This window comes from Somniosus microcephalus, chromosome 17, assembly GCF_052327205.1.
Source record: "Somniosus microcephalus isolate GS21.2 chromosome 17, FLI_Smic_1.0, whole genome shotgun sequence".
Lineage (NCBI taxonomy): Eukaryota > Metazoa > Chordata > Chondrichthyes > Squaliformes > Somniosidae > Somniosus > Somniosus microcephalus.
In genome coordinates this window covers 22,064,888-22,076,957 of record NC_141003.1, presented here as the reverse complement: position 1 = coordinate 22,076,957, position 12,070 = coordinate 22,064,888, and the positions used below count along the sequence as shown (strand labels likewise).

The following is a 12,070-nucleotide window of genomic DNA, read 5'->3' as shown; positions in this document are numbered from 1 at the left end:
GCTAAGACTGTATTCCTTCCTTGACACACTTCCAGCTTTAATTTAACAGTCTTTTATCTGTCTTAAATCTTGTACCTATAATGTATGATTGTTGTTACTGATTGGTCTATATTAACCACATGAGATCAAGGAGCAATTGGATCAGACGGGTTGGAGGAATTTCAGCTGTTCAGATTGTTCTTGTTCCCCCCCTTCCATTATTCCTGCGCCCAAGCTGTTTTAACCATCTGTATGGCCTTTGCTCCCTCCCGGCCTTCAAGACTCCAGCTCATCCCTGCTCTGTTCCCTCTCAAACCTTTCCTGAAAATTGTAACTTTGTTACGGATCATTCATTCCCTATGGTCTCCAATCTGTGCTCATTCCTGTCTCAGATTTGCCCCGAATACTTGGCTTCTCTCTTCCCATCTCCCCCTGCTCCTCAAAGATTTACATTTATGGTGACTGAATTTATATAGGATAATTAACAATACAATTTTTAAGCTTGTAATTAATAATTAGCAATCTGTTGAGTTATTTTACAATAATTTATATTTGAATGATTCATCTTTTAGGTGTCTATCTATATAATTAAATAAAGAGATTTTGTCTATAGTCTCCCCACAGATCTGATCTGTGCATTGTATTAACACTCGTATGCAACCAACCAACCCTAACCGAGCTATCACTCTGCAGCCAAGACTTCACCTCCCTGCTCCTTCTGAGCCCATAGCATTGGTTCTGCAATCACTTTTTCCCAACCCCAGGCACTGGTCTTGCACTTTCTCACGCAAAGGCAACAAGACAGCACTGTACCTGAAATTTGCTCCCAGAGAAAGTTGATCAGACATTTGGAGCCCTGAGTCTGTCATAGAACCTCCACGACAGATGAAAAGAAGAGTTGCAGAAAGAAAAAATTTAGAGGTGAAAGAGAATATATTTGATTTGTAAAGAGGGCTGCATATAAAGTAGACAAATACACAAGAGGCATGGAGAGCGAGATGCACTGATGGTGCTTTACTGTCGAGTCCTGCTGTAAAGGGTGGTGTGTGGGTGTTGTTTGTCAGCTTCACTTCAGACTCCTTTGAGCGTTTCGAATCGCTCCCACTCCCTTTTTGTTCTAGACTTTGGACTTATTTGGGGATTGTAATAAACTTGCAACAACCTGGGTTAGTCAAAAGAATTCAGATCTTTATTTTGAGACAATACAATAAAACTTATACTTTAAAAGGGTGGGGAACACCGGAAATAAGCGAGGGAGAATTACAATACACAAAAAACCCTTACCCTCCCAACCCCACTACACTAGCTAGGCTGGAATCCAGAGGACCAGGAAATGCTCACCGAAATGACTTCCTTGACAGATGTAGAGGTTCGCGATTTCGGGGTTCTCTTTAGTTGTGGCGATTGGGGCCAGCCGTACCTCGGACGTGGTAGAAGACCTCACCTGCGTTGGGTCTTCAGTTTGGGTTGGTCTGCTGATGCGGTTAGTCGCGCTATTGGATCTATCGGGTAAGTACCCAATTTTCTTTGGTTAGGGCTAGTTTTAGGGTCTTTTATGTCCAAATCTTACCCAGGGGTAAGTCAGACTAGCCTGTAGAGTGGAAACAAGTCTTTGGTTTGTGAGTTTTTCGACAGTTGGTTTCTTGTTGGTCGCGGTGGCCCAATGTTATCTGGTTGGTGGTAATATTGGCGGTTGTTGGTTTCTGTAGGCCTTTGGTTGCCGCGATCTCTGTTTCTTCTTTCTTCCTTCAAGTCTCCGATGATGACCTCTCTCTTGAGCTGGTTGGCGGAACTTGAACCTCTGTCTCCTGAGCTGACTCGAACCGGTGACGAACTTGACTGTGCTCTTTGTCTCAACTGTACTGTTGAACTGAAAAGGCAGGCCTCAATTATACTAATTTGGGGCCTGGCTTATCTGACCGCCAAATCTCAGGTTTCTTTGTTAAATTTGGCGGGCTCGTTATTTTTAATGTCCTTTAAAACTTTAACGAGCTTCGGGAATGGCCCATCCAGACTTAACGAGTTTAGGGGATGGCTCATCTGAACTTAATCGGCCTTTAACTGGTTTCGGGATTGCCTTGAAACCAGTTTTAAAATGCAAAACGTTTGTCAATCTCTTTAATTGATTTTGGACTGTGGTTTGTTTGTGGTAACCTGTAGGGCTAATGTTCCTTCCTTTGTGTTGCTGGGGACATGTCCTGTTTACTCGATACCTGGCTCTGCGACTTCTCGGCGGGAAAACAGGCTTCATTGTCCTTATGTAAAACTGGGACGGCCCTGGACATTCCTTAGACAGTCCAATATCCAAACGCGGGGGGGGACCACTCTCCTCTCCTTTGTCCCAGCCTTTTTGCAAGCCTGAACATGTCTCTTTTAAACCAGCCAAACTTCCTGGGACTTTTATTTTAAATCCCTTTTTGCCCAATAACTATTTAAAACAGTCCAAAAGTCTCTTCCTTAATCAACTCTTTGAAATCAACTGTTTGGCCCAACCACACTTTTACCCCTTTTACAGATTTCTTCTGTGATTTTCCCAAAAATCATTTTAAAAATGATTTTCCTTGTGTTCTGGGGTTGTGCAGAAATTTGCGAACCCTACACTGCTCTCCTGTGCCAAAACTGCTCACTATTCCGGGATCATCCTGGAATGCAAAGATAACTGACGGCTTCTTTTCTCTACTACAAGCAGTCTTCTTAAACCCCTCACCCCTCCCTCTTCCACCCTCCCTTCCAACAACAAGTGCGAGGAGCTCATGGATTTCTTTGTCACTAAGATTGAGACCGTCCGTTCAGATGCCTCTGCCGCTTCCCTCACTTCCCCTAGCCCACCAGGCCAAACTTCATCTAAGGTTCCCCCCGCCCTAGCCCTGAACTCGCATCTTTCTCTAGTTCCTTTCCTGGCCTCTCCACGCACATCTTGTACATGAGACCCAACTCCTACTCCGTCAACCCTATTCCCACTAAACTGCTGACCACCCAACTTCCCTTCCTGGTCCCCATTTTAGCTGATATTGTTAACTGCTTTCTGTCCTCATGATACTGCCCCCCTCTCCTTCAAATCTGCTGTCATCACCCCTCTCCTCAAAAAAAACAACAAAAAAAAACAACCCTTGACCCCTCTGTCCTTGCAAACTACTGCCCCATCTCCTACCTCCATTTCCTCTCCAAAGTCCTTGCATGTGCTGTCGCCTCCCAAATCCGCACCCATCTTTCCCGGAACTCGTTGTTTAAATCCCTCCAATCAGGCTTCTGATCCTGCCGCAGCTGTTATCAAAGTCACAAATAACATCCTATGTGACTGACCGTGGTAAACTATCCCTCCTCGTCCTTCTTGACCTATCTGCAGCCTTTCACACGGTTGACCACACCTCTCCTCTGTCGTCCAGTTGGGCGGGACTGCACTTGCCTAGTTCCATTCTTAAGTCCCTGGGTACGACAGGATAGATAACTGCAATGGCTTTTCTTCCCACTCCAGCACCGTTACCTCTGGAGTCCCCCAGGCGTCTATTCTTGGCCCCTCCTATTTCTCATCTACATGCTGCCCCCCGGTGACATCATCTGAAAACACGACGTCAGGTTCCACATGTACGCTGACGACACTCGGCTTACCTCGCCACCGCCTCTTTCAACCCGTCTACTGCCTCTAAATTGTCAAACTGCTTGTCTGACATCCAGTACTGGATGAGCAGAAATTCCCTCCAACTAAATATTGGAAAGACTGATGCCATCCCTCTCCCTGGCAACTGCCTGAGGCTGAGCCAGACTGTTTGCAACCTTGGTGTCATATTTGACCTAGAGATGAGCTTCCGACCACACATCCGCGCCATCACTAAGACCATCTACATCCACCTCTGTAACATCACCCGACTCCGCCCCTGCCTCAGCTCATCTGCTGCTGAAACACCCATCCATGCCTTTACCTCTAGACTTGACTATTCCAACGCACTCCTGGTTGGACTCCTATCTTTCACCCTCCATAAACGTAAGCCCATCCGAAACTCTGTTGCCCAGATCCTAACTCGCACCAAGTCCCGTTCACCCATTATTTACAAAGCCCTCCACCACCTTGCCCCTCCCTATCTCTGTAGCCTCTTCCAGCCCTTCAGCACTCCTCCAATTCTGGCCTCTTATCATCCCCGATTTTAATCGCTCCACCATTGGCGGCCGTGCCTTCAGCTGCTGAGGCCCTAAGCTCTGGAATTCCCTCCCTAAATCGCTCTGCTTCTCGACCTCTTTTTCCTCCTTTAAGATGCTCCTTAACACCCACCTCTTTGTGCTCATCTGCCCTAATATCTCCTTAGGTGGTTCTGCGTCCAATTTAGTTTGCTAACGCTCCTGTGAAGTGCCTTGGGCCGTTCTACGTTCAAGCTGCTACATAATTACAAGCTGTTGTTGTTGAGACAGACAAGAGAGACTTGCACAAAGGGGAGAGAGTGGGAAAACATTTGATAGAAATGATCATGAGAAAAGTGAGAGGTAGACAAAAACAAAAATGATTGAGACACAAATTGAAAAAATAGACCGTTACAGAGGAAAGAAATGACTATTTTAATTTTGTCCGTGAGCATTGTAGTAGGAGCACCATACATCTTCAGCTGCTTCATCAATGACGTTCCCTCCATCATAAGGTCAGAAGTGGGGATGTTCGCTGAGGACTACAGTGTTCAGTGCCATTCGCAACTTCTCAGATAATGAAGCAGTCCATGCCCGCATGCAGCAAGACCTGGGCGACATTCAGGCTTGGGCTGATAAGTGGCAGGTAACATTCGTGCCACACAAGTGCCAGGCAATGACTCTCCAACAAGCGCAAGTCTAACCACCGCCCCATGACATTCAATGGCATTACCATCGCCGAATCACCCACCATCAACATCCTGGGGGTCACCATTGACCAGAAACTTAACTGGACCAGCCACATAAATACTGTAGCAACAAGAGCAGGTCAGAGGCTGGGTATTCTGTGGCGAGTGTCTCACCTCCTGACTCCCCAAAGCCTTTCCACCATCTACAAGGCACAAGTCAGGCGTGTGATGGAATACTCTCCACTTGGTTGGATGAGTGCAGCTTCAACAACACTCAAGAAGCTCGACACCATCCAGGACAAAGCAGCCCGCTTGATTGGCAACCCATCCACCACCTTAAACATTCGCTCCCTCCACCACCAGTGTACCGTGGCTGCAGTGTGTACCATCTATAAGATGCACTGCAGCAACTCGCCAAGGCTTCTTCGGCACCACCTTCCAAACCCGTGACCTCTTCCACCTAGAAAGACAAGGGCAGCAGACGCATGGGAACACCACCACCTCCAATTTCCCCTTCAAGTCTCACGCCATCCTGACTTGGAAGTATATCGCCGTTCCTTCATCGTCGCTGGGTCAAAATCCTGGAACTCCCTCCCTAGCAGCACTGTGGGGGTACCTTCACCTTGACTGCAGCGGTTCAAGAAGGCAGCTCACCACCACCACCTCAAGGGCAACTAGGGATGGGCAATAAATGCTGGCCTTGCCAGCGATGCCCACATCCCATGTACGAATAAAAAAAAGTTTTTAAAAAATTGTCTAGTGTTGGTCCATGTTATGCTGTCTCATCTCCGTCATCTGAGGTATTACATTCACAGAGCTGTCAATTAGTGCAGTGGGTGAGGCACTGACTGGATTATGTCTGTTCTATAACTTTATATGCCTTTTAATTGGCCTAATTTTTCTTCAAACTGCAGACTAATTTTCTCTCCTCTTGTGATCATGTGACAGTATTCTGCAGTGAATACATCGCAATAGCCTCATGGTCTCCAGTTAATCTAATCGCAACTCTGCTTTTAACTATCATTAGCATAGCTTTCATTTTATTGAGATAATGGTACATGTTTCAAAAGTGAAGTGACTAAAAGGCTGTAATTTAAGCTCTGGGGTCAGATGACATCCATAAACTACTCAAGCTTTTGCTCTTGTGTTCTGTTATCTGAGCCCTTTGACTAAATTACAGCATTTTTTTGTTCACTTCCAAACATCCATAGTTGTATATTACAATGTGTTATTCATTACAGTGCTGTCTTCATCTGGCTCCCATGGGAACACTTCAACCAGGGAGCTACTATATATTGCACATGACCTACACAAAACGTTCCTTACTGATAACCTATATTAAAAAAAAAGGAAATAGCATTTTTTCAATAAGCTAACAATGGATTTTGTTCTTTTAATGAGGGAAATGTTGGTCCTCGGGCTTTCGTTCACTTTAATGCACTTGCTCCCTCTAGTGGTTAACCTCATGCCCTATATTGATCAGTACTCCATATTGATATGTGACTATGGAGGATACCTTGTTGGAAAGAATATTTCCAACTTCTCTTCAGCTTTTTCCCAAAGTTGTGAAAGAAGTCAAATGAGTGAAAACCTTGCTGAACCACTTATTATTATAGAAGTGCAGGGGTACAGTGTCAGGTTGTAATGGGATACCTGAAGGAACGTTGAAATGCTATTGCACAGTCTACGCCTAATCTTCCGCCTCATCTGGGAAAAATGAATCTGTTCCAAGCATTCGCAAAAACTCATAAGTCATTACCATTTCACCATGAAATGACTGAGATTTATTGTCTTTCCAGAAGATTCCAAGTTGCCTTATAGGAAAATCAGTTTGGATGACGATATTTATGTGCCTTTTAATGTAGAAAAATGCCTTGAGGCGCTTACTGCCTGAAGTATAATGCAGTTTTGTGCAAACTGGAACAGTTTATATATTTGTGGTCCCGGAGCTGCAGGAGAAATTTCTTGATTGATGGATATCACAAAGGACTTCAACATGGTTAGCAGCAAAGGATCGGGCAGCTTCTGAGTTAGGTTGTTTCTTCCAATTAGTTTATAACCATGGAGGCAGCTCCATGACCATATGGGCACAGGAATTGATGATGGCAGCTTAGCCAATGCAGTCTCCATAACTAATAATGCGAAACAAGGTTGCACAATTGCCCAAGCCTTTTCGACTTGTTTTTCGCAGCTATTCTGGATGATGCCACAACAGATTTGAACAAGGATGTCAATATATAATTCCAAACAGTACTTTCAATCTCCATAGACTAAGGGCCAGGAACTTTTATTCACCGACAGTACTGTACCTTCTCATAAAGTCAAGCTACAACATATTGATCAGTTTGCTGGGTCAAGTTTGTGTTGCAGGTAGATTACCAGCTTGACAAAAGACCCAAGTTACGCACCAGACTAGGCTGGAGCAATCTTGCAACAAATCTAATCTCATGATAGCTAACGTCTTTATTACAGTGTGTGCCTAGGCAATGTGATTCATAGTTGGGCCAGAAAATAAGCAACTGTGTCAGGCAAATATGCATGTGACCACCTGTTCCATAATGTTCAGAACCAAAGACAAACTGAAGTGTAGTGTAGACGTACATTCAACTACAGATGTGAAACCTGGGTTCTTCACAATTGGCATACAAAGTAGTAGAAGCATGCACAATATCTCCTGAAAATTAAGGAACAAGAAGCAGTGATGAACACCCAAGTGCTACAGGCCTAGAAATTCACTTTGGGGCGGCCAGCTCGCTCGCGCCCAAAAGTTAGCGCTGGGCGGGGAGCCATTAGCGATCGTCAGATATTCAGTGTTTGCGCCCCAATTCGGAACCAGGCGCTATACCAGGGTGTGCCCGCCTCCACTTGGGGCGCTGACACTGAATTTCAGCGCTCTTGGCGCCGCTGCGCCAGCCGCTGCGGAGCGGCAGGCTGCGGTACTGCAGGCCTCCTCCTTCTCTTAAGGGGGAGCTGCCTGCAACGGGGAGATCGCCGCTGGAGAGTGCCGGCAAATGAGCCCGGCACCACGGAGAAGTGCCGGGTTCGCGGAAAGCAGCCGGCAATGCCGCCGGGGGGGGGGGTGGGGGTGGGGTGGAGGAGGCCGGGGAAGGAGGTGCGGGCAGGCGGCCGCCGAAAAAGCGGCCGGCTGCACCTTCCCCTTTAAAGCGCCCCACTAAGGCTACAGCAGGGCCCCGTTTTCTGGTCGCTGTTTGCGGCCGCTTTGGAGGAGGCGGACGCTACTAAATATGGGGATCGGGCCGGTTTCGGGGCGGAACCGGGGCACTGCGCACACCGATGACGTCATCGGTGCCGGCGCAGCGCTAGCTGCTACCGCCGCCAATACCGCTGCGCTGAATATCAGCGCAAACTCATTTTTGGCGCAGAAGCCCTCTTTAGGCGGTAACTGGCCGCAAAGCTGGCAGCGCCTTAATGAATTTCTAGGCCACAGTGTGCTAGCATAACAAGCATTCTAATTGTGGTTAAACAGGCCAGCTTTGGTGGGCCGGAGGTGTCTGCATATTAGATGAGCATCTTCCTATAGCCGTGTTGTACAGCCAGCTGGTGACGAGCAAGGTCAATAGGGGACATAAGAAGTAGGAGCAGGAGTAGGCCATACGGCCCCTCAGGCCTGCTCCGCCATTCAATAGGATCATGGCTGATCTGAATCCAGACTCACGTCCACGTCCCTGCCCTCTCCCCATAACCCCTAATTCCCTTATCTGCTAGGAAACTGTCTATCTCCATTTTAAATTTATTTAATGTTGCAGCTTCCACAGCTCTCTGGGGTAGCAAATTCCATAGATTTACTACCCTCTGAGTGAAGAAGTTTCTCCTCATCTCAGTTTTGAAAGGGCAGCCCCTTATTCTTAGATTATGCCCCCTAGTTCTAGTCTCACCCATCAGTGGAAACATCCTCCCCGCATCCACCCGATCAAGCCCCCTCACAATCTTATATGTTTCGATAAGATCGCCTCTCATTCTTCTGAACTCCAATGAAGAGAGTCCCAACCTACTCAACCTTTCCTCATACGTCAACCCCCTCATCTCCGGAATCAACCGAGTGAACCTTCTCTGAACCGCCTCGAGAGCAAGTATATCTTTTCTTAAATATGGAAACCAAAACTGCACGCAGTATTCCAGGTGTGGCCTCACCAATACCCTGTATAACTGCAGCAAGACTTCCCTGTTTTTATACTCCATCCCCCTTGCAATAAAAGCCAAGATTCCATTGGCCTTCCTGATCACCTGCTGCACCTGCATACTAACTTTTTGTGTTTCATGCACCAGGACCCCCAGATCCCTTTGTACTGTAGCACTTTGCAGTTTCTCTCCATTTAGATAATAACTTGCTCTTTGATTTTTTCTGCCAAAGTGCATAACCTCACACTTTCCAACATTATATTGCATCTGCCAAATCTCTGCCCACTCACTTAGCCTGTCTATGTCCTTTTGCAGGTTTTTTATGTCCTCCTCACTCACTGCTTTCCCTCCCATCTTTGTATCGTCGGCAAACTTGGATATGTTGCACTCGGTCCCTTCCTCCAAATCGTTAATATAGATTGTAAAGAGTTGGGGTCCCAGCACTGACCCCTGCGGAACACCACTAGTTACTGATTGCCAGCCCGAGAATGAACCATTTATCCCAACTCTTTGTTTTCTGTTAGATAGCCAATCTTCCACCCATGTCAGTATATTACCCCCATCCCGTGATTTCTTATCTTGTTCAGTAATCTTTTGTGTGGAACCTTGTCAAATGCCTTTTGGAAGTCCAAATACACTACATCCACTGGTTCCCCTTTATCCACCCTGTATGCTACATCCTCAAAGAATTCAAGCAAATTTGTCAAACATGACTTCCCCTTCATAAAACCATGCTGACTCTGTCCTATTAAATAATGTTTATCCAAATGTTCTGTTACTGTTTCCAATAATAATGGACTCCAACCACAGATGTTAGGCTAACTGGTCTATAGTTTCCAGCTTTTTGTCTACTTCCCTTCTTAAATAAGGGTGTTACATTAGCAGTTTTCCAATCTGCCGGGACCTTTCCTGAGTCCGGGGAGTTCTGGAAAATAATCACCAATGCATCCACAATCCCTACCGCCACTTCTCTCAAGACCCTAGGATGTAGGCCATCAGGTCCGGGGGATTTATCCGCCTTACATCCCATTATTTTACTGAGTACCATCTCCTTAGTGATTTTAATCGTCTTTAGCTCCTCCGCCCCCCCCCCCCCCCCCCATTGCCCCCTGTTTGTCCAGTGTTGGGATATTTTTAGTGTCCTCTACTGTAAAGACCGATACAAAATATTTGTTCAGCGTCTTTGCCATCTCCATGTTCCCCACCACTAGTTTCCCGGTCCCATCCTCTAAGGGACCAATGTTCACTTTAGCCACCCTTTTTCTTTTTATATAGCTGTAGAAACTCTTGCTATCTGTTTTTATATTTTTTGCTAGTTTACTTTCATAATCTATCTTCCCTTTCTTAATTAATCTTTTAGTTATTGTTTGCTGGATTTTAAATGCTTCCCAATCTTCTATCCTCCCACTAGATTTGGCTACTTTATATGCCCTTGTTTTCAGTCGGATACTATCCTTTATTACTTTACTAAGCTACGGATGGCTGTCTTTTCTTTTACTCCCCTTTTTCCTCAGTGGAATATATTTATCTTGAAAGATGTGAAATATCTCCTTGAATGTAGACCACTGCTCTTGTACCGTCTTACACTTTAATCTGTTTTCCCAGTCCACTTTAGTCAATTCTACTCTCATACCTTCATAGTCTCCTTTATTTAAGCTCAGTATGCTGGTTTGAGATCCAACTCTCTCACCCTCAAACTGAATTTGGAATTCAACCATATTATGGTCACTCATTCCAAGGGGATCCTTTACTAGGACATTTTTTATTAATCCTGTCTCATTACACAGGACCAGATCTAAGATTGCCTGCCCCCTGGTTGGTTCAGTTACATACTGCTCAAGGAACCTGTCCCTAATACACTCTATGAACTCTTCCTCAAGGCTGCCATGCCCAATTTGATTAGTCCAGTCAATATGAAAGTTAAAATCCCCCATGATTATAGCTGTACCCTTATTACAAGCCCCAACTATTTCCTGATTTATACTCCGACCAACAGAGTTGCAACTGTTAGGAGGCCTATAGACTACGCCCACTAGTGACTTTTTCCCCTTCTTATTCCTTATCTCCACCCAAACTATTTCACTATCCTGATCCTTTGACCCAATATCATTTCTGACTATTGCAGTGATTCCATCCTTGATTAACATAGCAACCCCACCTCCCTTTCCTTCCTGTCTGTCCTTCCTAATTGTCGAATACCCTTGTATGTTTAGTTCCCAGTCATGATTATCTTGCAGCCATGTTTCCGTAATGGCCACCAGATCATACCCATGTGTAGTTATTTGTACCGTCAACTCGTCAATTTTATTACGAATGCTGCGTGCATTCAGATAAAGAACTTTCAAATATGTTTTCTGACAATTTATTCCTGCTTTTACCCCTTTTACTACTTTACCTTTATCATTATACATTCTGTCCCTTCCTGACACGCTCTGGTTTTTAATTCCCCCACTGCTACCTTGCTCTATTGCCTTCTCCGCTGTCATTTTTATTTTTCGCTCTCTTAAAACCTCCCCCCCACTAATTAGTTTAAAGCCCTCTCTGCAGCCCTAGTTATTCGATTCGCCAGGACTCTCGTCCCAGCACTGGCCAAGTGAAGTCCGTCCCAACGGAACAGCTCTCTCCTGTCCCAGTACTGATGCCAGTGTCCCAGGAAGCAAAACCCATTTCTCCCACACCAGGCTTTGAGCCACGCGTTTAACTCTCTAATTTTATTTACCCTAGCCAAATTTGCACGTGGCTCAGGTAGTAATCCAGAGATTATTACCCTTGTGGTTCTGCTTTTTAATTTGGCCCTAGCTGCTCAAACTCCCTCAGCAGAACCTCCTTCCTTGTCCTATCTATGTCGTTGGTGCCAACATGGACCACGACAACTGGATCCTCCCCCTCCCACTCCAAGTTTCTCTCCAGCCCAGAGGAGATGTCCTTAACCCTGGCACCGGGCAGGCAACACAGCCTTCGGGACTCTCGCTCTCGGCTGCAAAGAACTCTATCTATCCCCCTAACGATACTATCCCCTACCACTACAACATTTCTTTTAACTCCCCCCACTTGAATGGCCCCCCGCTCCACGGTGCTGTGGCCGGGTTGCTCATCCTCCCCGCAGTCCCCATTCCCATCCTCACAGGGAGTAAGAGCCTCAAACCTGT

The 12,070-nt window shown here is 45.9% G+C and overlaps 1 protein-coding gene across 12 annotated transcripts in view; it reads left to right on the top strand.

Annotated features, from left to right (window-relative positions):
• The window catches only part of plekha5 (pleckstrin homology domain containing A5), a 435,482-nt gene that overhangs the window by 344,105 nt on the left and 79,307 nt on the right, over positions 1 to 12,070 (top strand). The gene's annotated exons all lie outside the window — the stretch shown is intronic.